A 20470-nucleotide genomic window follows, 5' to 3' on the forward strand; every position below is an offset into this window, starting at 1 on the left:
AAAAGCTTGAGTGGCTTGTATGGCTCTGGGTCTGGCTGCAGGTTGGGTTGTTGCCGACAGTGGCGCTGGCGGCCGTGTGCCGGGTGCGGGGGGCATTGGGGCAGGGCAGGAAGGCGCTGGTGTGTGCTGGAGAGCGCTGCTGTGGGGCTGAGGGGTGCCTACGGCCATACCACCCTGAGAACGCCCGATCTCGTCTGATCTCGGAAGCTAAGCAGGGTCGGGCCCGGTTAGTACTTGGATGGGAGACCGCCTGGGAATACCGGGTGCTGTAGGCTTCTTTTGCTGGGTCCTGGGCTCTGGGCCAGAGGTGCCTTGTTTTGCTTGGGCAGCGGTGCCAAGGAGCTCAAGGGCGAGGGTGGCTCATGGGGCTTGCATGGCTTGCGTGGCTCTGGGTCCGGCTGCAGGTTCTGTTGCTGCCGAGGGCAGGGCAGAGCTGGTGGCCATGACTGTTAGTCCTCACATAGTTGGCGTGGCTGGAAAAGCTTGAGTGGCTTGTGTGGTGTTCGGTCTGGCTGCAGGTTGGGTTGTTGCCGACAGTGGCGCTGGCGGCCGTGTGCCGGGTGCGGGGGGCATTGGGGCAGGGCAGGAAGGCGCTGGTGTGTGCTGGAGAGCGCTGCTGTGGGGCTGAGGGGTGCCTACGGCCATACCACCCTGAGAACGCCCGATCTCGTCTGATCTCGGAAGCTAAGCAGGGTCGGGCCCGGTTAGTACTTGGATGGGAGACCGCCTGGGAATACCGGGTGCTGTAGGCTTCTTTTGCTGGGTCCTGGGCTCTGGGCCAGAGGTGCCTTGTTTTGCTTGGGCAGCGGTGCCAAGGAGCACAAGGGCGAGGGTGGCTCATGGGGCTTGCATGGCTTGCGTGGCTCTGGATCTGGCTGCAGGTTCCCTTGTTTCCGAGGGCAGGGAAGAGCTGGTGGCCATGACTGTTAGTCCTCGCATAGTTGGCGTGGCGGGAAAAGCTTGAGTGGCTTGTATGGCTCTGGGTCTGGCTGCAGGTTGGGTTGTTGCCGACAGTGGCGCTGGCGGCCGTGTGCCGGGTGCGGGGGGCATTGGGGCAGGGCAGGAAGGCGCTGGTGTGTGCTGGAGAGCGCTGCTGTGGGGCTGAGGGGTGCCTACGGCCATACCACCCTGAGAACGCCCGATCTCGTCTGATCTCGGAAGCTAAGCAGGGTCGGGCCCGGTTAGTACTTGGATGGGAGACCGCCTGGGAATACCGGGTGCTGTAGGCTTCTTTTGCTGGGTCCTGGGCTCTGGGCCAGAGGTGCCTTGTTTTGCTTGGGCAGCGGTGCCAAGGAGCACAAGGGGGAGGGTGGCTCATGGGGCTTGCATGGCTTGCGTGGCTCTGGGTCCGGCTGCAGGTTCTGTTGTTGCCGAGGGCAGGGCAGAGCTGGTGGCCATGACTGTTAGTCCTCGCATAGTTGGCGTGGCTGGAAAAGCTTGAGTGGCTTGTGTGGTGCTCGGTCTGGCTGCAGGTTGGGTTGTTGCCGACAGTGGCGCTGGCGGCCGTGTGCCGGGAGCGGGGGGCATTGGGGCAGGGCAGGAAGGCGCTGGTGTGTGCTGGAGAGCGCTGCTGTGGGGCTGAGGGGTGCCTACGGCCATACCACCCTGAGAACGCCCGATCTCGTCTGATCTCGGAAGCTAAGCAGGGTCGGGCCCGGTTAGTACTTGGATGGGAGACCGCCTGGGAATACTGGGTGCTGTAGGCTTCTTTTGCTGGGTCCTGGGCTCTGGGCCAGAGGTGCCTTGTTTTGCTTGGGCAGCGGTGCCAAGGAGCACAAGGGCGAGGGTGGCTCATGGGGCTTGCATGGCTTGCGTGGCTCTGGATCTGGCTGCAGGTTCCCTTGTTTCCGAGGGCAGGGAAGAGCTGGTGGCCATGACTGTTAGTCCTCGCATAGTTGGCGTGGCGGGAAAAGCTTGAGTGGCTTGTATGGCTCTGGGTCTGGCTGCAGGTTGGGTTGTTGCTGACAGTGGCGCTGGCGGCCGTGTGCCGGGTGCAGGGGGCATTGGGGCAGGGCAGGAAGGCGCTGGTGTGTGCTGGAGAGCGCTGCTGTGGGGCTGAGGGGTGCCTACGGCCATACCACCCTGAGAACGCCCGATCTCGTCTGATCTCGGAAGCTAAGCAGGGTCGGGCCCGGTTAGTACTTGGATGGGAGACCGCCTGGGAATACCGGGTGCTGTAGGCTTCTTTTGCTGGGTCCTGGGCTCTGGGCCAGAGGTGCCTTGTTTTGCTTGGGCAGCGGTGCCAAGGAGCACAAGGGCGAGGGTGGCTCATGGGGCTTGCATGGCTTGTGTGGCTCTGGGTCCGGCTGCAGGTTCTGTTGTTGCTGAGGGCAGGGCAGAGCTGGTGGCCATGACTGTTAGTCCTCACATAGTTGGCGTGGCTGGAAAAGCTTGAGTGGCTTGTATGGCTCTGGGTCTGGCTGCAGGTTGGGTTGTTGCCGACAGTGGCGCTGGCGGCCGTGTGCCGGGTGCAGGGGGCATTGGGGCAGGGCAGGAAGGCGCTGGTGTGTGCTGGAGAGCGCTGCTGTGGGGCTGAGGGGTGCCTACGGCCATACCACCCTGAGAACGCCCGATCTCGTCTGATCTCGGAAGCTAAGCAGGGTCGGGCCCGGTTAGTACTTGGATGGGAGACCGCCTGGGAATACCGGGTGCTGTAGGCTTCTTTTGCTGGGTCCTGGGCTCTGGGCCAGAGGTGCCTTGTTTTGCTTGGGCAGCGGTGCCAAGGAGCTAAAGGGCGAGGGTGGCTCATGGGGCTTGCATGGCTTGCGTGGCTCTGGGTCCGGCTGCAGGTTCCCTTGTTTCCGAGGGCAGGGAAGAGCTGGTGGCCATGACTGTTAGTCCTCGCATAGTTGGCGTGGCTGGAAAAGCTTGAGTGGCTTGTGTGGTGCTCGGTCTGGCTGCAGGTTGGGTTGTTGCCGACAGTGGCGCTGGCGGCCGTGTGCCGGGTGCAGGGGGCATTGGGGCAGGGCAGGAAGGCGCTGGTGTGTGCTGGAGAGCGCTGCTGTGGGGCTGAGGGGTGCCTACGGCCATACCACCCTGAGAACGCCCGATCTCGTCTGATCTCGGAAGCTAAGCAGGGTCGGGCCCGGTTTGTACTTGGATGGGAGACCGCCTGGGAATACTGGGTGCTGTAGGCTTCTTTTGCTGGGCCCTGGGCTCTGGGCCAGAGGTGCCTTGTTTTGCTCGGGCAGCGGTGCCAAGGAGCACAAGGGGGAGGGTGGCTCATGGGGCTTGCATGGCTTGCGTGGCTCTGGATCTGGCTGCAGGTTCCCTTGTTTCCGAGGGCAGGGAAGAGCTGGTGGCCATGACTGTTAGTCCTCGCATAGTTGGCGTGGCTGGAAAAGCTTGAGTGGCTTGTGTGGTGTTCGGTCTGGCGACAGGTTGGGTTGTTGCCGACAGTGGCGCTGGCGGCCGTGTGCCGGGTGCGGGGGGCATTGGGGCAGGGCAGGAAGGCGCTGGTGTGTGCTGGAGAGCGCTGCTGTGGGGCTGAGGGGTGCCTACGGCCATACCACCCTGAGAACGCCCGATCTCGTCTGATCTCGGAAGCTAAGCAGGGTCGGGCCCGGTTTGTACTTGGATGGGAGACCGCCTGGGAATACCGGGTGCTGTAGGCTTCTTTTGCTGGGTCCTGGGCTCTGGGCCAGAGGAGCCTTGTTTTGCTTGGGCAGCGGTGCCAAGGAGCACAAGGGCGAGGGTGGCTCATGGGGCTTGCATGGCTTGCGTGGCTCTGGATCTGGCTGCAGGTTCCCTTGTTTCCGAGGGCAGGGAAGAGCTGGTGGCCATGACTGTTAGTCCTCACATAGTTGGCGTGGCGGGAAAAGCTTGAGTGGCTTGTATGGCTCTGGGTCTGGCTGCAGGTTGGGTTGTTGCTGACAGTGGCGCTGGCGGCCGTGTGCCGGGTGCAGGGGGCATTGGGGCAGGGCAGGAAGGCGCTGGTGTGTGCTGGAGAGCGCTGCTGTGGGGCTGAGGGGTGCCTACGGCCATACCACCCTGAGAACGCCCGATCTCGTCTGATCTCGGAAGCTAAGCAGGGTCGGGCCCGGTTAGTACTTTGATGGGAGACCGCCTGGGAATACCGGGTGCTGTAGGCTTCTTTTGCTGGGTCCTGGGCTCTGGGCCAGAGGTGCCTTGTTTTGCTTGGGCAGCGGTGCCAAGGAGCACAAGGGGGAGGGTGGCTCATGGGGCTTGCATGGCTTGCGTGGCTCTGGATCTGGCTGCAGGTTCCCTTGTTTCCGAGGGCAGGGAAGAGCTGGTGGCCATGACTGTTAGTCCTCGCATAGTTGGCGTGGCGGGAAAAGCTTGAGTGGCTTGTATGGCTCTGGGTCTGGCTGCAGGTTGGGTTGTTGCCGACAGTGGCGCTGGCGGCCGTGTGCCGGGTGCAGGGGGCATTGGGGCAGGGCAGGAAGGCGCTGGTGTGTGCTGGAGAGCGCTGCTGTGGGGCTGAGGGGTGCCTACGGCCATACCACCCTGAGAACGCCCGATCTCGTCTGATCTCGGAAGCTAAGCAGGGTCGGGCCCGGTTAGTACTTGGATGGGAGACCGCCTGGGAATACCGGGTGCTGTAGGCTTCTTTTGCTGGGTCCTGGGCTCTGGGCCAGAGGTGCCTTGTTTTGCTTGGGCAGCGGTGCCAAGGAGCACAAGGGCGAGGGTGGCTCATGGGGCTTGCATGGCTTGTGTGGCTCTGGGTCCGGCTGCAGGTTCTGTTGTTGCTGAGGGCAGGGCAGAGCTGGTGGCCATGACTGTTAGTCCTCACATAGTTGGCGTGGCTGGAAAAGCTTGAGTGGCTTGTATGGCTCTGGGTCTGGCTGCAGGTTGGGTTGTTGCCGACAGTGGCGCTGGCGGCCGTGTGCCGGGTGCAGGGGGCATTGGGGCAGGGCAGGAAGGCGCTGGTGTGTGCTGGAGAGCGCTGCTGTGGGGCTGAGGGGTGCCTACGGCCATACCACCCTGAGAACGCCCGATCTCGTCTGATCTCGGAAGCTAAGCAGGGTCGGGCCCGGTTAGTATTTGGATGGGAGACCGCCTGGGAATACCGGGTGCTGTAGGCTTCTTTTGCTGGGTCCTGGGCTCTGGGCCAGAGGTGCCTTGTTTTGCTTGGGCAGCCATTCCAAGGGGCACAAGGGCGAGGCCAACAGTAGCCGTGGCTCGCGTGGCTCAGAGGGATTGCATGGCTGCGGTGGCTTGTGTGGCTTGTCTGGTTCTGGGTCTTTGGAACAAGGTGCCTTGTTCCTGGCTGCAGGTTCCGTTGTTGCCGAGGGCAGGGCAGAGCTGGTGGCCATGACTGTTAGTCCTCGCATAGTTGGCGTGGCTGGAAAAGCTTGAGTGGCTTGTATGGCTCTGGATCTGGCTGCAGGTTCCATTGTTGCGGAGGGCAGAGCTGGTGGCCATGACTGTTGATGCTCATGAAGCTTGTGTGGCCGGCGTGGCTTATGTGGCTTGTGTGGCTCTGGGTCCGACTGCAGGTTCTGTTGTTGCCGAGGGCAGGGCAGAGCTGGTGGCCATGACTGTTAGTCCTCACATAGTTGGCGTGGCTGGAAAAGCTTGAGTGGCTTGTATGGCTCTGGGTCTGGCTGCAGGTTGGGTTGTTGCCGACAGTGGCGCTGGCGGCCGTGTGCCGGGTGCGAGGAGCATTGGGGCAGGGCAGGAAGGCGCTGGTGTGTGCTGGAGAGCGCTGCTGTGGGGCTGAGGGGTGCCTACGGCCATACCACCCTGAGAACGCCTGATCTCGTCTGATCTCGGAAGCTAAGCAGGGTCGGGCCCGGTTAGTACTTGGATGGGAGACCGCCTGGGAATACCGGGTGCTGTAGGCTTCTTTTGCTGGGTCCTGGGCTCTGGGCCAGAGGTGCCTTGTTTTGCTTGGGCAGCGGTGCCAAGGAGCACAAGGGCGAGGGTGGCTCATGGGGCTTGCATGGCTTGTGTGGCTCTGGGTCCGGCTGCAGGTTCTGTTGTTGCCGAGGGCAGGGCAGAGCTGGTGGCCATGACTGTTAGTCCTCACATAGTTGGCGTGGCTGGAAAAGCTTGAGTGGCTTGTATGGCTCTGGGTCTGGCTGCAGGTTGGGTTGTTGCCGACAGTGGCGCTGGCGGCCGTGTGCCAGGTGCAGGGGGCATTGGGGCAGGGCAGGAAGGCGCTGGTGTGTGCTGGAGAGCGCTGCTGTGGGGCTGAGGGGTGCCTACGGCCATACCACCCTGAGAACGCCCGATCTCGTCTGATCTCGGAAGCTAAGCAGGGTCGGGCCCGGTTAGTACTTGGATGGGAGACCGCCTGGGAATACCGGGTGCTGTAGGCTTCTTTTGCTGGGTCCTGGGCTCTGGGCCAGAGGTGCCTTGTTTTGCTTGGGCAGCGGTGCCAAGGAGCACAAGGGGGAGGGTGGCTCATGGGGCTTGCATGGCTTGCGTGGCTCTGGGTCCGGCTGCAGGTTCTGTTGTTGCCGAGGGCAGGGCAGAGCTGGTGGCCATGACTGTTAGTCCTCGCATAGTTGGCGTGGCTGGAAAAGCTTGAGTGGCTTGTGTGGTGCTCGGTCTGGCTGCAGGTTGGGTTGTTGCCGACAGTGGCGCTGGCGGCCGTGTGCCGGGAGCGGGGGGCATTGGGGCAGGGCAGGAAGGCGCTGGTGTGTGCTGGAGAGCGCTGCTGTGGGGCTGAGGGGTGCCTACGGCCATACCACCCTGAGAACGCCCGATCTCGTCTGATCTCGGAAGCTAAGCAGGGTCGGGCCCGGTTAGTACTTGGATGGGAGACCGCCTGGGAATACTGGGTGCTGTAGGCTTCTTTTGCTGGGTCCTGGGCTCTGGGCCAGAGGTGCCTTGTTTTGCTTGGGCAGCGGTGCCAAGGAGCACAAGGGCGAGGGTGGCTCATGGGGCTTGCATGGCTTGCGTGGCTCTGGATCTGGCTGCAGGTTCCCTTGTTTCCGAGGGCAGGGAAGAGCTGGTGGCCATGACTGTTAGTCCTCGCATAGTTGGCGTGGCGGGAAAAGCTTGAGTGGCTTGTATGGCTCTGGGTCTGGCTGCAGGTTGGGTTGTTGCCGACAGTGGCGCTGGCGGCCGTGTGCCGGGTGCAGGGGGCATTGGGGCAGGGCAGGAAGGCGCTGGTGTGTGCTGGAGAGGGCTGCTGTGGGGCTGAGGGGTGCCTACGGCCATACCACCCTGAGAACGCCCGATCTCGTCTGATCTCGGAAGCTAAGCAGGGTCGGGCCCGGTTAGTACTTGGATGGGAGACCGCCTGGGAATACCGGGTGCTGTAGGCTTCTTTTGCTGGGTCCTGGGCTCTGGGCCAGAGGTGCCTTGTTTTGCTTGGGCAGCCATTCCAAGGGGCACAAGGGCGAGGGTGGCTCATGGGGCTTGCATGGCTTGCGTGGCTCTGGATCTGGCTGAGGTTCCCTTGTTTCCGAGGGCAGGGAAGAGCTGGTGGCCATGACTGTTAGTCCTCGCATAGTTGGCGTGGCTGGAAAAGCTTGAGTGGCTTGTATGGCTCTGGGTCCGGCTGCAGGTTGGGTTGTTGCTGAGGGCAGGGCAGAGCTGGTGGCCATGACTGTTAGTCCTCACATAGTTGGCGTGGCTGGAAAAGCTTGAGTGGCTTGTATGGCTCTGGGTCTGGCTGCAGGTTGGGTTGTTGCCGACAGTGGCGCTGGCGGCCGTGTGCCGGGTGCAGGGGGCATTGGGGCAGGGCAGGAAGGCGCTGGTGTGTGCTGGAGAGCGCTGCTGTGGGGCTGAGGGGTGCCTACGGCCATACCACCCTGAGAACGCCCGATCTCGTCTGATCTCGGAAGCTAAGCAGGGTCGGGCCCGGTTAGTACTTGGATGGGAGACCGCCTGGGAATACCGGGTGCTGTAGGCTTCTTTTGCTGGGTCCTGGGCTCTGGGCCAGAGGTGCCTTGTTTTGCTTGGGCAGCGGTGCCAAGGAGCTCAAGGGCGAGGGTGGCTCATGGGGCTTGCATGGCTTGCGTGGCTCTGGATCTGGCTGCAGGTTCCCTTGTTTCCGAGGGCAGGGAAGAGCTGGTGGCCATGACTGTTAGTCCTCGCATAGTTGGCGTGGCTGGAAAAGCTTGAGTGGCTTGTGTGGTGTTCGGTCTGGCGACAGGTTGGGTTGTTGCCGACAGTGGCGCTGGCGGCCGTGTGCCGGGTGCGGGGGGCATTGGGGCAGGGCAGGAAGGCGCTGGTGTGTGCTGGAGAGCGCTGCTGTGGGGCTGAGGGGTGCCTACGGCCATACCACCCTGAGAACGCCCGATCTCGTCTGATCTCGGAAGCTAAGCAGGGTCGGGCCCGGTTTGTACTTGGATGGGAGACCGCCTGGGAATACCGGGTGCTGTAGGCTTCTTTTGCTGGGTCCTGGGCTCTGGGCCAGAGGAGCCTTGTTTTGCTTGGGCAGCGGTGCCAAGGAGCACAAGGGCGAGGGTGGCTCATGGGGCTTGCATGGCTTGCGTGGCTCTGGATCTGGCTGCAGGTTCCCTTGTTTCCGAGGGCAGGGAAGAGCTGGTGGCCATGACTGTTAGTCCTCACATAGTTGGCGTGGCGGGAAAAGCTTGAGTGGCTTGTATGGCTCTGGGTCTGGCTGCAGGTTGGGTTGTTGCTGACAGTGGCGCTGGCGGCCGTGTGCCGGGTGCAGGGGGCATTGGGGCAGGGCAGGAAGGCGCTGGTGTGTGCTGGAGAGCGCTGCTGTGGGGCTGAGGGGTGCCTACGGCCATACCACCCTGAGAACGCCCGATCTCGTCTGATCTCGGAAGCTAAGCAGGGTCGGGCCCGGTTAGTACTTTGATGGGAGACCGCCTGGGAATACCGGGTGCTGTAGGCTTCTTTTGCTGGGTCCTGGGCTCTGGGCCAGAGGTGCCTTGTTTTGCTTGGGCAGCGGTGCCAAGGAGCACAAGGGGGAGGGTGGCTCATGGGGCTTGCATGGCTTGCGTGGCTCTGGATCTGGCTGCAGGTTCCCTTGTTTCCGAGGGCAGGGAAGAGCTGGTGGCCATGACTGTTAGTCCTCGCATAGTTGGCGTGGCGGGAAAAGCTTGAGTGGCTTGTATGGCTCTGGGTCTGGCTGCAGGTTGGGTTGTTGCCGACAGTGGCACTGGCGGCCGTGTGCCGGGTGCAGGGGGCATTGGGGCAGGGCAGGAAGGCGCTGGTGTGTGCTGGAGAGCGCTGCTGTGGGGCTGAGGGGTGCCTACGGCCATACCACCCTGAGAACGCCCGATCTCGTCTGATCTCGGAAGCTAAGCAGGGTCGGGCCCGGTTAGTACTTGGATGGGAGACCGCCTGGGAATACCGGGTGCTGTAGGCTTCTTTTGCTGGGTCCTGGGCTCTGGGCCAGAGGTGCCTTGTTTTGCTTGGGCAGCGGTGCCAAGGAGCACAAGGGCGAGGGTGGCTCATGGGGCTTGCATGGCTTGTGTGGCTCTGGGTCCGGCTGCAGGTTCTGTTGTTGCTGAGGGCAGGGCAGAGCTGGTGGCCATGACTGTTAGTCCTCACATAGTTGGCGTGGCTGGAAAAGCTTGAGTGGCTTGTATGGCTCTGGGTCTGGCTGCAGGTTGGGTTGTTGCCGACAGTGGCGCTGGCGGCCGTGTGCCGGGTGCAGGGGGCATTGGGGCAGGGCAGGAAGGCGCTGGTGTGTGCTGGAGAGCGCTGCTGTGGGGCTGAGGGGTGCCTACGGCCATACCACCCTGAGAACGCCCGATCTCGTCTGATCTCGGAAGCTAAGCAGGGTCGGGCCCGGTTAGTATTTGGATGGGAGACCGCCTGGGAATACCGGGTGCTGTAGGCTTCTTTTGCTGGGTCCTGGGCTCTGGGCCAGAGGTGCCTTGTTTTGCTTGGGCAGCCATTCCAAGGGGCACAAGGGCGAGGCCAACAGTAGCCGTGGCTCGCGTGGCTCAGAGGGATTGCATGGCTGCGGTGGCTTGTGTGGCTTGTCTGGTTCTGGGTCTTTGGAACAAGGTGCCTTGTTCCTGGCTGCAGGTTCCGTTGTTGCCGAGGGCAGGGCAGAGCTGGTGGCCATGACTGTTAGTCCTCGCATAGTTGGCGTGGCTGGAAAAGCTTGAGTGGCTTGTATGGCTCTGGATCTGGCTGCAGGTTCCATTGTTGCGGAGGGCAGAGCTGGTGGCCATGACTGTTGATGCTCATGAAGCTTGTGTGGCCGGCGTGGCTTATGTGGCTTGTGTGGCTCTGGGTCCGACTGCAGGTTCTGTTGTTGCCGAGGGCAGGGCAGAGCTGGTGGCCATGACTGTTAGTCCTCACATAGTTGGCGTGGCTGGAAAAGCTTGAGTGGCTTGTATGGCTCTGGGTCTGGCTGCAGGTTGGGTTGTTGCCGACAGTGGCGCTGGCGGCCGTGTGCCGGGTGCGAGGAGCATTGGGGCAGGGCAGGAAGGCGCTGGTGTGTGCTGGAGAGCGCTGCTGTGGGGCTGAGGGGTGCCTACGGCCATACCACCCTGAGAACGCCTGATCTCGTCTGATCTCGGAAGCTAAGCAGGGTCGGGCCCGGTTAGTACTTGGATGGGAGACCGCCTGGGAATACCGGGTGCTGTAGGCTTCTTTTGCTGGGTCCTGGGCTCTGGGCCAGAGGTGCCTTGTTTTGCTTGGGCAGCGGTGCCAAGGAGCACAAGGGCGAGGGTGGCTCATGGGGCTTGCATGGCTTGTGTGGCTCTGGGTCCGGCTGCAGGTTCTGTTGTTGCCGAGGGCAGGGCAGAGCTGGTGGCCATGACTGTTAGTCCTCACATAGTTGGCGTGGCTGGAAAAGCTTGAGTGGCTTGTATGGCTCTGGGTCTGGCTGCAGGTTGGGTTGTTGCCGACAGTGGCGCTGGCGGCCGTGTGCCAGGTGCAGGGGGCATTGGGGCAGGGCAGGAAGGCGCTGGTGTGTGCTGGAGAGCGCTGCTGTGGGGCTGAGGGGTGCCTACGGCCATACCACCCTGAGAACGCCCGATCTCGTCTGATCTCGGAAGCTAAGCAGGGTCGGGCCCGGTTAGTACTTGGATGGGAGACCGCCTGGGAATACCGGGTGCTGTAGGCTTCTTTTGCTGGGTCCTGGGCTCTGGGCCAGAGGTGCCTTGTTTTGCTTGGGCAGCGGTGCCAAGGAGCACAAGGGGGAGGGTGGCTCATGGGGCTTGCATGGCTTGCGTGGCTCTGGGTCCGGCTGCAGGTTCTGTTGTTGCCGAGGGCAGGGCAGAGCTGGTGGCCATGACTGTTAGTCCTCGCATAGTTGGCGTGGCTGGAAAAGCTTGAGTGGCTTGTGTGGTGCTCGGTCTGGCTGCAGGTTGGGTTGTTGCCGACAGTGGCGCTGGCGGCCGTGTGCCGGGAGCGGGGGGCATTGGGGCAGGGCAGGAAGGCGCTGGTGTGTGCTGGAGAGCGCTGCTGTGGGGCTGAGGGGTGCCTACGGCCATACCACCCTGAGAACGCCCGATCTCGTCTGATCTCGGAAGCTAAGCAGGGTCGGGCCCGGTTAGTACTTGGATGGGAGACCGCCTGGGAATACTGGGTGCTGTAGGCTTCTTTTGCTGGGTCCTGGGCTCTGGGCCAGAGGTGCCTTGTTTTGCTTGGGCAGCGGTGCCAAGGAGCACAAGGGCGAGGGTGGCTCATGGGGCTTGCATGGCTTGCGTGGCTCTGGATCTGGCTGCAGGTTCCCTTGTTTCCGAGGGCAGGGAAGAGCTGGTGGCCATGACTGTTAGTCCTCGCATAGTTGGCGTGGCGGGAAAAGCTTGAGTGGCTTGTATGGCTCTGGGTCTGGCTGCAGGTTGGGTTGTTGCCGACAGTGGCGCTGGCGGCCGTGTGCCGGGTGCAGGGGGCATTGGGGCAGGGCAGGAAGGCGCTGGTGTGTGCTGGAGAGGGCTGCTGTGGGGCTGAGGGGTGCCTACGGCCATACCACCCTGAGAACGCCCGATCTCGTCTGATCTCGGAAGCTAAGCAGGGTCGGGCCCGGTTAGTACTTGGATGGGAGACCGCCTGGGAATACCGGGTGCTGTAGGCTTCTTTTGCTGGGTCCTGGGCTCTGGGCCAGAGGTGCCTTGTTTTGCTTGGGCAGCCATTCCAAGGGGCACAAGGGCGAGGGTGGCTCATGGGGCTTGCATGGCTTGCGTGGCTCTGGATCTGGCTGAGGTTCCCTTGTTTCCGAGGGCAGGGAAGAGCTGGTGGCCATGACTGTTAGTCCTCGCATAGTTGGCGTGGCTGGAAAAGCTTGAGTGGCTTGTATGGCTCTGGGTCCGGCTGCAGGTTGGGTTGTTGCTGAGGGCAGGGCAGAGCTGGTGGCCATGACTGTTAGTCCTCACATAGTTGGCGTGGCTGGAAAAGCTTGAGTGGCTTGTATGGCTCTGGGTCTGGCTGCAGGTTGGGTTGTTGCCGACAGTGGCGCTGGCGGCCGTGTGCCGGGTGCAGGGGGCATTGGGGCAGGGCAGGAAGGCGCTGGTGTGTGCTGGAGAGCGCTGCTGTGGGGCTGAGGGGTGCCTACGGCCATACCACCCTGAGAACGCCCGATCTCGTCTGATCTCGGAAGCTAAGCAGGGTCGGGCCCGGTTAGTACTTGGATGGGAGACCGCCTGGGAATACCGGGTGCTGTAGGCTTCTTTTGCTGGGTCCTGGGCTCTGGGCCAGAGGTGCCTTGTTTTGCTTGGGCAGCGGTGCCAAGGAGCTCAAGGGCGAGGGTGGCTCATGGGGCTTGCATGGCTTGCGTGGCTCTGGGTCCGGCTGCAGGTTCTGTTGTTGCCGAGGGCAGGGCAGAGCTGGTGGCCATGACTGTTAGTCCTCGCATAGTTGGCGTGGCTGGAAAAGCTTGAGTGGCTTGTGTGGTGCTCGGTCTGGCTGCAGGTTGGGTTGTTGCCGACAGTGGTGCTGGCGGCCGTGTGCCGGGTGCAGGGGGCATTGGGGCAGGGCAGGAAGGCGCTGGTGTGTGCTGGAGAGCGCTGCTGTGGGGCTGAGGGGTGCCTACGGCCATACCACCCTGAGAACGCCCGATCTCGTCTGATCTCGGAAGCTAAGCAGGGTCGGGCCCGGTTTGTACTTGGATGGGAGACCGCCTGGGAATACTGGGTGCTGTAGGCTTCTTTTGCTGGGCCCTGGGCTCTGGGCCAGAGGTGCCTTGTTTTGCTTGGGCAGCGGTGCCAAGGAGCACAAGGGCGAGGGTGGCTCATGGGGCTTGCATGGCTTGCGTGGCTCTGGATCTGGCTGCAGGTTCCCTTGTTTCCGAGGGCAGGGAAGAGCTGGTGGCCATGACTGTTAGTCCTCGCATAGTTGGCGTGGCGGGAAAAGCTTGAGTGGCTTGTATGGCTCTGGGTCTGGCTGCAGGTTGGGTTGTTGCCGACAGTGGCGCTGGCGGCCGTGTGCCGGGTGCAGGGGGCATTGGGGCAGGGCAGGAAGGCGCTGGTGTGTGCTGGAGAGCGCTGCTGTGGGGCTGAGGGGTGCCTACGGCCATACCACCCTGAGAACGCCCGATCTCGTCTGATCTCGGAAGCTAAGCAGGGTCGGGCCCGGTTAGTACTTGGATGGGAGACCGCCTGGGAATACCGGGTGCTGTAGGCTTCTTTTGCTGGGTCCTGGGCTCTGGGCCAGAGGTGCCTTGTTTTGCTTGGGCAGCCATTCCAAGGGGCACAAGGGCGAGGCCAACAGTGGCCGTGGCTCGCGTGGCTCAGAGGGATTGCATGGCTGCGGTGGCTTGTGTGGCTTGTCTGGTTCTGGGTCTTTGGAACAAGGTGCCTTGTTCCTGGCTGCAGGTTCCGTTGTTGCCGAGGGCAGGGCAGAGCTGGTGGCCATGACTGTTAGTCCTCGCATAGTTGGCGTGGCTGGAAAAGCTTGAGTGGCTTGTATGGCTCTGGATCTGGCTGCAGGTTCCATTGTTGCGGAGGGCAGAGCTGGTGGCCATGACTGTTGATGCTCATGAAGCTTGTGTGGCCGGCGTGGCTTATGTGGCTTGTGTGGCTCTGGGTCCGACTGCAGGTTCTGTTGTTGCCGAGGGCAGGGCAGAGCTGGTGGCCATGACTGTTAGTCCTCACATAGTTGGCGTGGCTGGAAAAGCTCGAGTGGCTTGTATGGCTCTGGGTCTGGCTGCAGGTTGGGTTGTTGCCGACAGTGGCGCTGGCGGCCGTGTGCCGGGTGCGAGGAGCATTGGGGCAGGGCAGGAAGGCGCTGGTGTGTGCTGGAGAGCGCTGCTGTGGGGCTGAGGGGTGCCTACGGCCATACCACCCTGAGAACGCCCGATCTCGTCTGATCTCGGAAGCTAAGCAGGGTCGGGCCCGGTTAGTACTTGGATGGGAGACCGCCTGGGAATACCGGGTGCTGTAGGCTTCTTTTGCTGGGTCCTGGGCTCTGGGCCAGAGGTGCCTTGTTTTGCTTGGGCAGCGGTGCCAAGGAGCTCAAGGGCGAGGGTGGCTCATGGGGCTTGCATGGCTTGTGTGGCTCTGGGTCCGGCTGCAGGTTCTGTTGTTGCCGAGGGCAGGGCAGAGCTGGTGGCCATGACTGTTAGTCCTCACATAGTTGGCGTGGCTGGAAAAGCTTGAGTGGCTTGTATGGCTCTGGGTCTGGCTGCAGGTTGGGTTGTTGCCGACAGTGGCGCTGGCGGCCGTGTGCCGGGTGCAGGGGGCATTGGGGCAGGGCAGGAAGGCGCTGGTGTGTGCTGGAGAGCGCTGCTGTGGGGCTGAGGCGTGCCTACGGCCATACCACCCTGAGAACGCCCGATCTCGTCTGATCTCGGAAGCTAAGCAGGGTCGGGCCCGGTTAGTACTTGGATGGGAGACCGCCTGGGAATACCGGGTGCTGTAGGCTTCTTTTGCTGGGTCCTGGGCTCTGGGCCAGAGGTGCCTTGTTTTGCTTGGGCAGCCATTCCAAGGGGCACAAGGGTGAGGCCAACAGTGGCCGTGGCTCGCGTGGCTCAGAGGGATTGCATGGCTGCGGTGGCTTGTGTGGCTTGTCTGGTTCTGGGTCTTTGGAACAAGGTGCCTTGTTCCTGGCTGCAGGTTCCGTTGTTGCCGAGGGCAGGGCAGAGCTGGTGGCCATGACTGTTAGTCCTCGCATAGTTGGCGTGGCTGGAAAAGCTTGAGTGGCTTGTATGGCTCTGGATCTGGCTGCAGGTTCCATTGTTGCGGAGGGCAGAGCTGGTGGCCATGACTGTTGATGCTCATGAAGCTTGCGTGGCCGGCGTGGCTTATGTGGCTTGTGTGGCTCTGGGTCCGGCTGCAGGTTCCGTTGTTTCCGAGGGCAGGGAAGAGCTGGTGGCCATGACTGTTAGTCCTCACATAGTTGGCGTGGCGGGAAAAGCTTGAGTGGCTTGTATGGCTCTGGGTCTGGCTGCAGGTTGGGTTGTTGCCGACAGTGGCGCTGGCGGCCGTGTGCCGGGTGCGGGGGGCATTGGGGCAGGGCAGGAAGGCGCTGGTGTGTGCTGGAGAGCGCTGCTGTGGGGCTGAGGGGTGCCTACGGCCATACCACCCTGAGAACGCCCGATCTCGTCTGATCTCGGAAGCTAAGCAGGGTCGGGCCCGGTTAGTACTTGGATGGGAGACCGCCTGGGAATACCGGGTGCTGTAGGCTTCTTTTGCTGGGTCCTGGGCTCTGGGCCAGAGGTGCCTTGTTTTGCTTGGGCAGCGGTGCCAAGGAGCTCAAGGGCGAGGGTGGCTCATGGGGCTTGCATGGCTTGCGTGGCTCTGGGTCCGGCTGCAGGTTCTGTTGTTGCCGAGGGCAGGGCAGAGCTGGTGGCCATGACTGTTAGTCCTCGCATAGTTGGCGTGGCTGGAAAAGCTTGAGTGGCTTGTGTGGTGCTCGGTCTGGCTGCAGGTTGGGTTGTTGCCGACAGTGGCGCTGGCGGCCGTGTGCCGGGTGCAGGGGGCATTGGGGCAGGGCAGGAAGGCGCTGGTGTGTGCTGGAGAGCGCTGCTGTGGGGCTGAGGGGTGCCTACGGCCATACCACCCTGAGAACGCCCGATCTCGTCTGATCTCGGAAGCTAAGCAGGGTCGGGCCTGGTTTGTACTTGGATGGGAGACCGCCTGGGAATACTGGGTGCTGTAGGCTTCTTTTGCTGGGCCCTGGGCTCTGGGCCAGAGGTGCCTTGTTTTGCTTGGGCAGCGGTGCCAAGGAGCACAAGGGGGAGGGTGGCTCATGGGGCTTGCATGGCTTGCGTGGCTCTGGATCTGGCTGCAGGTTCCCTTGTTTCCGAGGGCAGGGAAGAGCTGGTGGCCATGACTGTTAGTCCTCGCATAGTTGGCGTGGCTGGAAAAGCTTGAGTGGCTTGTGTGGTGTTCGGTCTGGCGACAGGTTGGGTTGTTGCCGACAGTGGCGCTGGCGGCCGTGTGCCGGGTGCGGGGGGCATTGGGGCAGGGCAGGAAGGCGCTGGTGTGTGCTGGAGAGCGCTGCTGTGGGGCTGAGGGGTGCCTACGGCCATACCACCCTGAGAACGCCCGATCTCGTCTGATCTCGGAAGCTAAGCAGGGTCGGGCCCGGTTAGTACTTGGATGGGAGACCGCCTGGGAATACCGGGTGCTGTAGGCTTCTTTTGCTGGGTCCTGGGCTCTGGGCCAGAGGTGCCTTGTTTTGCTTGGGCAGCGGTGCCAAGGAGCACAAGGGGAGGGTGGCTCATGGGGCTTGCATGGCTTGCGTGGCTCTGGATCTGGCTGCAGGTTCCCTTGTTTCCGAGGGCAGGGAAGAGCTGGTGGCCATGACTGTTAGTCCTCGCATAGTTGGCGTGGCGGGAAAAGCTTGAGTGGCTTGTATGGCTCTGGGTCTGGCTGCAGGTTGGGTTGTTGCCGACAGTGGCGCTGGCGGCCGTGTGCCGGGTGCAGGGGGCATTGGGGCAGGGCAGGAAGGCGCTGGTGTGTGCTGGAGAGCGCTGCTGTGGGGCTGAGGGGTGCCTACGGCCATACCACCCCGAGAACGCCCGATCTCGTCTGATCTCGGAAGCTAAGCAGGGTCGGGCCCGGTTAGTACTTGGATGGGAGACCGCCTGGGAATACCGGGTGCTGTAGGCTTCTTTTGCTGGGTCCTGGGCTCTGGGCCAGAGGTGCCTTGTTTTGCTTGGGCAGCGGTGCCAAGGAGCACAAGGGCGAGGGTGGCTCATGGGGCTTGCATGGCTTGTGTGGCTCTGGGTCCGGCTGCAGGTTCTGTTGTTGCCGAGGGCAGGGCAGAGCTGGTGGCCATGACTGTTAGTCCTCACATAGTTGGCGTGGCTGGAAAAGCTTGAGTGGCTTGTATGGCTCTGGGTCTGGCTGCAGGTTGGGTTGTTGCCGACAGTGGCGCTGGCGGCCGTGTGCCAGGTGCAGGGGGCATTGGGGCAGGGCAGGAAGGCGCTGGTGTGTGCTGGAGAGCGCTGCTGTGGGGCTGAGGGGTGCCTACGGCCATACCACCCTGAGAACGCCCGATCTCGTCTGATCTCGGAAGCTAAGCAGGGTCGGGCCCGGTTAGTACTTGGATGGGAGACCGCCTGGGAATACCGGGTGCTGTAGGCTTCTTTTGCTGGGTCCTGGGCTCTGGGCCAGAGGTGCCTTGTTTTGCTTGGGCAGCGGTGCCAAGGAGCTAAAGGGCGAGGGTGGCTCATGGGGCTTGCATGGCTTGCGTGGCTCTGGGTCCGGCTGCAGGTTCTGTTGTTGCCGAGGGCAGGGCAGAGCTGGTGGCCATGACTGTTAGTCCTCGCATAGTTGGCGTGGCTGGAAAAGCTTGAGTGGCTTGTGTGGTGCTCGGTCTGGCTGCAGGTTGGGTTGTTGCCGACAGTGGCGCTGGCGGCCGTGTGCCGGGAGCGGGGGGCATTGGGGCAGGGCAGGAAGGCGCTGGTGTGTGCTGGAGAGCGCTGCTGTGGGGCTGAGGGGTGCCTACGGCCATACCACCCTGAGAACGCCCGATCTCGTCTGATCTCGGAAGCTAAGCAGGGTCGGGCCCGGTTAGTATTTGGATGGGAGACCGCCTGGGAATACCGGGTGCTGTAGGCTTCTTTTGCTGGGTCCTGGGCTCTGGGCCAGAGGTGCCTTGTTTTGCTTGGGCAGCCATTCCAAGGGGCACAAGGGCGAGGCCAACAGTGGCCGTGGCTCGCGTGGCTCAGAGGGATTGCATGGCTGCGGTGGCTTGTGTGGCTTGTCTGGTTCTGGGTCTTTGGAACAAGGTGCCTTGTTCCTGGCTGCAGGTTCCATTGTTGCCGAGGGCGGAGATGGTGGCCATGACTGGTGATGTGCCTTGTGTGGCTTGTGTGGCTCTGGATCTGGCTGCAGGTTCCATTGTTGCGGAGGGCAGAGCTGGTGGCCATGACTGTTGATGCTCATGAAGCTTGCGTGGCTTATGTGGCTTGTGTGGCTCTGGATCTGGCTGCAGGTTCCGTTTTTGCCAAGGGCAGGGCAGAGCTGGTGGCCATGACTGTTAGTCCTCGCATAGTTGGCGTGGCTGGAAAAGCTTGAGTGGCTTGTATGGCTCTGGGTCTGGCTGCAGGTTGGGTTGTTGCCGACAGTGGCGCTGGCGGCCGTGTGCCGGGTGCGGGGGGCATTGGGGCAGGGCAGGAAGGCGCTGGTGTGTGCTGGAGAGCGCTGCTGTGGGGCTGAGGGGTGCCTACGGCCATACCACCCTGAGAACGCCCGATCTCGTCTGATCTCGGAAGCTAAGCAGGGTCGGGCCCGGTTAGTACTTGGATGGGAGACCGCCTGGGAATACCGGGTGCTGTAGGCTTCTTTTGCTGGGTCCTGGGCTCTGGGCCAGAGGTGCCTTGTTTTGCTTGGGCAGCCATTCCAAGGGGCACAAGGGCGAGGCCAACAGTGGCCGTGGCTCGCGTGGCTCAGAGGGATTGCATGGCTGCGGTGGCTTGTGTGGCTTGTCTTGTTCTGGGTCTTTGGAACAAGGTGCCTTGTTCCTGGCTGCAGGTTCTGTTGTTGCTGAGGGCAGGGCAGAGCTGGTGGCCATGACTGTTAGTCCTCGCATAGTTGGCGTGGCTGGAAAAGCTTGAGTGGCTTGTGTGGTGTTCGGTCTGGCTGCAGGTTGGGTTGCTGCCGACAGTGGCGCTGGCGGCCGTGTGCCGGGTGCGGGGGGCATTGGGGCAGGGCAGGAAGGCGCTGGTGTGTGCTGGAGAGCGCTGCTGTGGGGCTGAGGGGTGCCTACGGCCATACCACCCTGAGAACGCCCGATCTCGTCTGATCTCGGAAGCTAAGCAGGGTCGGGCCCGGTTAGTACTTGGATGGGAGACCGCCTGGGAATACCGGGTGCTGTAGGCTTCTTTTGCTGGGTCCTGGGCTCTGGGCCAGAGGTGCTTTGTTTTGCTTGGGCAGCCATTCCAAGGGGCACAAGGGCGAGGGTGGCTCATGGGGCTTGCATGGCTTGCGTGGCTCTGGATCTGGCTGCAGGTTCCCTTGTTTCCGAGGGCAGGGCAGAGCTGGTGGCCATGACTGTTAGTCCTCACATAGTTGGCGTGGCGGGAAAAGCTTGAGTGGCTTGTATGGCTCTGGGTCTGGCTGCAGGTTGGGTTGTTGCCGACAGTGGCGCTGGCGGCCGTGTGCCGGGTGCGGGGGGCATTGGGGCAGGGCAGGAAGGCGCTGGTGTGTGCTGGAGAGCGCTGCTGTGGGGCTGAGGGGTGCCTACGGCCATACCACCCTGAGAACGCCCGATCTCGTCTGATCTCGGAAGCTAAGCAGGGTCGGGCCCGGTTAGTACTTGGATGGGAGACCGCCTGGGAATACCGGGTGCTGTAGGCTTCTTTTGCTGGGTCCTGGGCTCTGGGCCAGAGGTGCCTTGTTTTGCTTGGGCAGCCATTCCAAGGGGCACAAGGGCGAGGCCAACAGTGGCCGTTGCTCGCGCGGCTCAGAGGGATTGCATGGCTGCGGTGGCTTGTGTGGCTTGTCTGGTTCTGGGTCTTTTGAACAAGGTGCCTTGTTCCTGGCTGCAGGTTCCGTTGTTGCCGAGGGCAGGGCAGAGCTGGTGGCCATGACTGTTAGTCCTCGCATAGTTGGCGTGGCTGGAAAAGCTTGAGTGGCTTGTATGGCTCTGGATCTGGCTGCAGGTTCCATTGTTGCGGAGGCCAGAGTTGGTGGCCATGACTGCTGATGCTCATGAAGCTTGTGTGGCCGGCGTGGCTTATGTGGCTTGTGTGGCTCCTGGTCCGGCTGCAGGTTCTGTTGTTGCCGAGGGCAGGGCAGAGCTGGTGGCCATGACTGTTAGTCCTCACATAGTTGGCGTGGCTGGAAAAGCTTGAGTGGCTTGTGTGGTGTTCGGTCTGGCTGCTGGTTGGGTTGTTGCCGACAGTGGCGCTGGCGGCCGTGTGCCGGGTGCGGGGGGCATTGGGGCAGGGCAGGAAGGCGCTGGTGTGTGCTGGAGAGCGCTGCTGTGGGGCTGAGGGGTGCCTACGGCCATACCACCCTGAGAACGCCCGATCTCGTCTGATCTCGGAAGCTAAGCAGGGTCGGGCCCGGTTAGTACTTGGATGGGAGACCGCCTGGGAATACCGGGTGCTGTAGGCTTCTTTTGCTGGGTCCTGGGCTCTGGGCCAGAGGTGCCTTGTTTTGCTTGGGCAGCGGTGCCAAGGAGCACAAGGGGGAGGGTGGCTCATGGGGCTTGCATGGCTTGCGTG

At 62.6% G+C, this 20470-nt stretch overlaps 39 non-coding genes across 39 annotated transcripts; all 39 read left to right on the forward strand.

Annotated features, from left to right (window-relative positions):
- The first annotated feature begins 156 nt into the window (after positions 1-156).
- LOC138115946 (5S ribosomal RNA) lies at positions 157-275 on the forward strand. Its single transcript, XR_011153846.1, has one exon. It is a non-coding gene; the product is annotated as a 5S ribosomal RNA (ribosomal RNA).
- Positions 276-633: 358 nt separating this feature from the next.
- LOC138115948 (5S ribosomal RNA) lies at positions 634-752 on the forward strand. The gene has a single exon (XR_011153847.1). It is a non-coding gene; the product is annotated as a 5S ribosomal RNA (ribosomal RNA).
- Positions 753-1110: 358 nt separating this feature from the next.
- Positions 1111-1229, forward strand: LOC138115949 (5S ribosomal RNA). The gene has a single exon (XR_011153848.1). It is a non-coding gene; the product is annotated as a 5S ribosomal RNA (ribosomal RNA).
- Positions 1230-1587: 358 nt separating this feature from the next.
- Positions 1588-1706, forward strand: LOC138115408 (5S ribosomal RNA). Its single transcript, XR_011153322.1, has one exon. It is a non-coding gene; the product is annotated as a 5S ribosomal RNA (ribosomal RNA).
- A 358-nt stretch (positions 1707-2064) lies between these two features.
- LOC138115950 (5S ribosomal RNA) lies at positions 2065-2183 on the forward strand. The gene has a single exon (XR_011153849.1). It is a non-coding gene; the product is annotated as a 5S ribosomal RNA (ribosomal RNA).
- A 358-nt stretch (positions 2184-2541) lies between these two features.
- On the forward strand, positions 2542-2660 carry LOC138115952 (5S ribosomal RNA). Its single transcript, XR_011153852.1, has one exon. It is a non-coding gene; the product is annotated as a 5S ribosomal RNA (ribosomal RNA).
- A 358-nt stretch (positions 2661-3018) lies between these two features.
- Positions 3019-3137, forward strand: LOC138115514 (5S ribosomal RNA). The gene has a single exon (XR_011153425.1). It is a non-coding gene; the product is annotated as a 5S ribosomal RNA (ribosomal RNA).
- A 358-nt stretch (positions 3138-3495) lies between these two features.
- LOC138115349 (5S ribosomal RNA) lies at positions 3496-3614 on the forward strand. The gene has a single exon (XR_011153263.1). It is a non-coding gene; the product is annotated as a 5S ribosomal RNA (ribosomal RNA).
- A 358-nt stretch (positions 3615-3972) lies between these two features.
- Positions 3973-4091, forward strand: LOC138115266 (5S ribosomal RNA). The gene has a single exon (XR_011153180.1). It is a non-coding gene; the product is annotated as a 5S ribosomal RNA (ribosomal RNA).
- A 358-nt stretch (positions 4092-4449) lies between these two features.
- LOC138115953 (5S ribosomal RNA) lies at positions 4450-4568 on the forward strand. Its single transcript, XR_011153853.1, has one exon. It is a non-coding gene; the product is annotated as a 5S ribosomal RNA (ribosomal RNA).
- Positions 4569-4926: 358 nt separating this feature from the next.
- LOC138115440 (5S ribosomal RNA) lies at positions 4927-5045 on the forward strand. The gene has a single exon (XR_011153353.1). It is a non-coding gene; the product is annotated as a 5S ribosomal RNA (ribosomal RNA).
- A 643-nt stretch (positions 5046-5688) lies between these two features.
- Positions 5689-5807, forward strand: LOC138115369 (5S ribosomal RNA). The gene has a single exon (XR_011153284.1). It is a non-coding gene; the product is annotated as a 5S ribosomal RNA (ribosomal RNA).
- A 358-nt stretch (positions 5808-6165) lies between these two features.
- Positions 6166-6284, forward strand: LOC138115954 (5S ribosomal RNA). Its single transcript, XR_011153854.1, has one exon. It is a non-coding gene; the product is annotated as a 5S ribosomal RNA (ribosomal RNA).
- A 358-nt stretch (positions 6285-6642) lies between these two features.
- On the forward strand, positions 6643-6761 carry LOC138115409 (5S ribosomal RNA). Its single transcript, XR_011153323.1, has one exon. It is a non-coding gene; the product is annotated as a 5S ribosomal RNA (ribosomal RNA).
- A 358-nt stretch (positions 6762-7119) lies between these two features.
- Positions 7120-7238, forward strand: LOC138115955 (5S ribosomal RNA). The gene has a single exon (XR_011153855.1). It is a non-coding gene; the product is annotated as a 5S ribosomal RNA (ribosomal RNA).
- A 471-nt stretch (positions 7239-7709) lies between these two features.
- LOC138115956 (5S ribosomal RNA) lies at positions 7710-7828 on the forward strand. The gene has a single exon (XR_011153856.1). It is a non-coding gene; the product is annotated as a 5S ribosomal RNA (ribosomal RNA).
- A 358-nt stretch (positions 7829-8186) lies between these two features.
- Positions 8187-8305, forward strand: LOC138115350 (5S ribosomal RNA). Its single transcript, XR_011153264.1, has one exon. It is a non-coding gene; the product is annotated as a 5S ribosomal RNA (ribosomal RNA).
- A 358-nt stretch (positions 8306-8663) lies between these two features.
- Positions 8664-8782, forward strand: LOC138115267 (5S ribosomal RNA). The gene has a single exon (XR_011153181.1). It is a non-coding gene; the product is annotated as a 5S ribosomal RNA (ribosomal RNA).
- Positions 8783-9140: 358 nt separating this feature from the next.
- LOC138115957 (5S ribosomal RNA) lies at positions 9141-9259 on the forward strand. Its single transcript, XR_011153857.1, has one exon. It is a non-coding gene; the product is annotated as a 5S ribosomal RNA (ribosomal RNA).
- A 358-nt stretch (positions 9260-9617) lies between these two features.
- Positions 9618-9736, forward strand: LOC138115441 (5S ribosomal RNA). Its single transcript, XR_011153354.1, has one exon. It is a non-coding gene; the product is annotated as a 5S ribosomal RNA (ribosomal RNA).
- Positions 9737-10379: 643 nt separating this feature from the next.
- On the forward strand, positions 10380-10498 carry LOC138115370 (5S ribosomal RNA). The gene has a single exon (XR_011153285.1). It is a non-coding gene; the product is annotated as a 5S ribosomal RNA (ribosomal RNA).
- A 358-nt stretch (positions 10499-10856) lies between these two features.
- LOC138115958 (5S ribosomal RNA) lies at positions 10857-10975 on the forward strand. Its single transcript, XR_011153858.1, has one exon. It is a non-coding gene; the product is annotated as a 5S ribosomal RNA (ribosomal RNA).
- Positions 10976-11333: 358 nt separating this feature from the next.
- Positions 11334-11452, forward strand: LOC138115411 (5S ribosomal RNA). The gene has a single exon (XR_011153325.1). It is a non-coding gene; the product is annotated as a 5S ribosomal RNA (ribosomal RNA).
- Positions 11453-11810: 358 nt separating this feature from the next.
- On the forward strand, positions 11811-11929 carry LOC138115959 (5S ribosomal RNA). The gene has a single exon (XR_011153859.1). It is a non-coding gene; the product is annotated as a 5S ribosomal RNA (ribosomal RNA).
- A 471-nt stretch (positions 11930-12400) lies between these two features.
- Positions 12401-12519, forward strand: LOC138115960 (5S ribosomal RNA). Its single transcript, XR_011153860.1, has one exon. It is a non-coding gene; the product is annotated as a 5S ribosomal RNA (ribosomal RNA).
- A 358-nt stretch (positions 12520-12877) lies between these two features.
- Positions 12878-12996, forward strand: LOC138115515 (5S ribosomal RNA). Its single transcript, XR_011153426.1, has one exon. It is a non-coding gene; the product is annotated as a 5S ribosomal RNA (ribosomal RNA).
- Positions 12997-13354: 358 nt separating this feature from the next.
- On the forward strand, positions 13355-13473 carry LOC138115961 (5S ribosomal RNA). Its single transcript, XR_011153861.1, has one exon. It is a non-coding gene; the product is annotated as a 5S ribosomal RNA (ribosomal RNA).
- A 643-nt stretch (positions 13474-14116) lies between these two features.
- Positions 14117-14235, forward strand: LOC138115963 (5S ribosomal RNA). The gene has a single exon (XR_011153863.1). It is a non-coding gene; the product is annotated as a 5S ribosomal RNA (ribosomal RNA).
- A 358-nt stretch (positions 14236-14593) lies between these two features.
- Positions 14594-14712, forward strand: LOC138115964 (5S ribosomal RNA). The gene has a single exon (XR_011153864.1). It is a non-coding gene; the product is annotated as a 5S ribosomal RNA (ribosomal RNA).
- A 643-nt stretch (positions 14713-15355) lies between these two features.
- LOC138115965 (5S ribosomal RNA) lies at positions 15356-15474 on the forward strand. The gene has a single exon (XR_011153865.1). It is a non-coding gene; the product is annotated as a 5S ribosomal RNA (ribosomal RNA).
- A 358-nt stretch (positions 15475-15832) lies between these two features.
- LOC138115503 (5S ribosomal RNA) lies at positions 15833-15951 on the forward strand. Its single transcript, XR_011153415.1, has one exon. It is a non-coding gene; the product is annotated as a 5S ribosomal RNA (ribosomal RNA).
- A 358-nt stretch (positions 15952-16309) lies between these two features.
- On the forward strand, positions 16310-16428 carry LOC138115966 (5S ribosomal RNA). The gene has a single exon (XR_011153866.1). It is a non-coding gene; the product is annotated as a 5S ribosomal RNA (ribosomal RNA).
- Positions 16429-16785: 357 nt separating this feature from the next.
- LOC138115452 (5S ribosomal RNA) lies at positions 16786-16904 on the forward strand. Its single transcript, XR_011153365.1, has one exon. It is a non-coding gene; the product is annotated as a 5S ribosomal RNA (ribosomal RNA).
- Positions 16905-17262: 358 nt separating this feature from the next.
- Positions 17263-17381, forward strand: LOC138115967 (5S ribosomal RNA). Its single transcript, XR_011153867.1, has one exon. It is a non-coding gene; the product is annotated as a 5S ribosomal RNA (ribosomal RNA).
- Positions 17382-17739: 358 nt separating this feature from the next.
- Positions 17740-17858, forward strand: LOC138115442 (5S ribosomal RNA). Its single transcript, XR_011153355.1, has one exon. It is a non-coding gene; the product is annotated as a 5S ribosomal RNA (ribosomal RNA).
- A 605-nt stretch (positions 17859-18463) lies between these two features.
- On the forward strand, positions 18464-18582 carry LOC138115968 (5S ribosomal RNA). The gene has a single exon (XR_011153868.1). It is a non-coding gene; the product is annotated as a 5S ribosomal RNA (ribosomal RNA).
- A 420-nt stretch (positions 18583-19002) lies between these two features.
- LOC138115969 (5S ribosomal RNA) lies at positions 19003-19121 on the forward strand. The gene has a single exon (XR_011153869.1). It is a non-coding gene; the product is annotated as a 5S ribosomal RNA (ribosomal RNA).
- A 358-nt stretch (positions 19122-19479) lies between these two features.
- LOC138115970 (5S ribosomal RNA) lies at positions 19480-19598 on the forward strand. Its single transcript, XR_011153870.1, has one exon. It is a non-coding gene; the product is annotated as a 5S ribosomal RNA (ribosomal RNA).
- Positions 19599-20241: 643 nt separating this feature from the next.
- On the forward strand, positions 20242-20360 carry LOC138115971 (5S ribosomal RNA). The gene has a single exon (XR_011153871.1). It is a non-coding gene; the product is annotated as a 5S ribosomal RNA (ribosomal RNA).
- The last annotated feature ends 110 nt before the right edge of the window (positions 20361-20470 follow it).

This window comes from Aphelocoma coerulescens, chromosome 9, assembly GCF_041296385.1.
Source record: "Aphelocoma coerulescens isolate FSJ_1873_10779 chromosome 9, UR_Acoe_1.0, whole genome shotgun sequence".
Taxonomy (NCBI): Eukaryota; Metazoa; Chordata; class Aves; order Passeriformes; family Corvidae; genus Aphelocoma; species Aphelocoma coerulescens.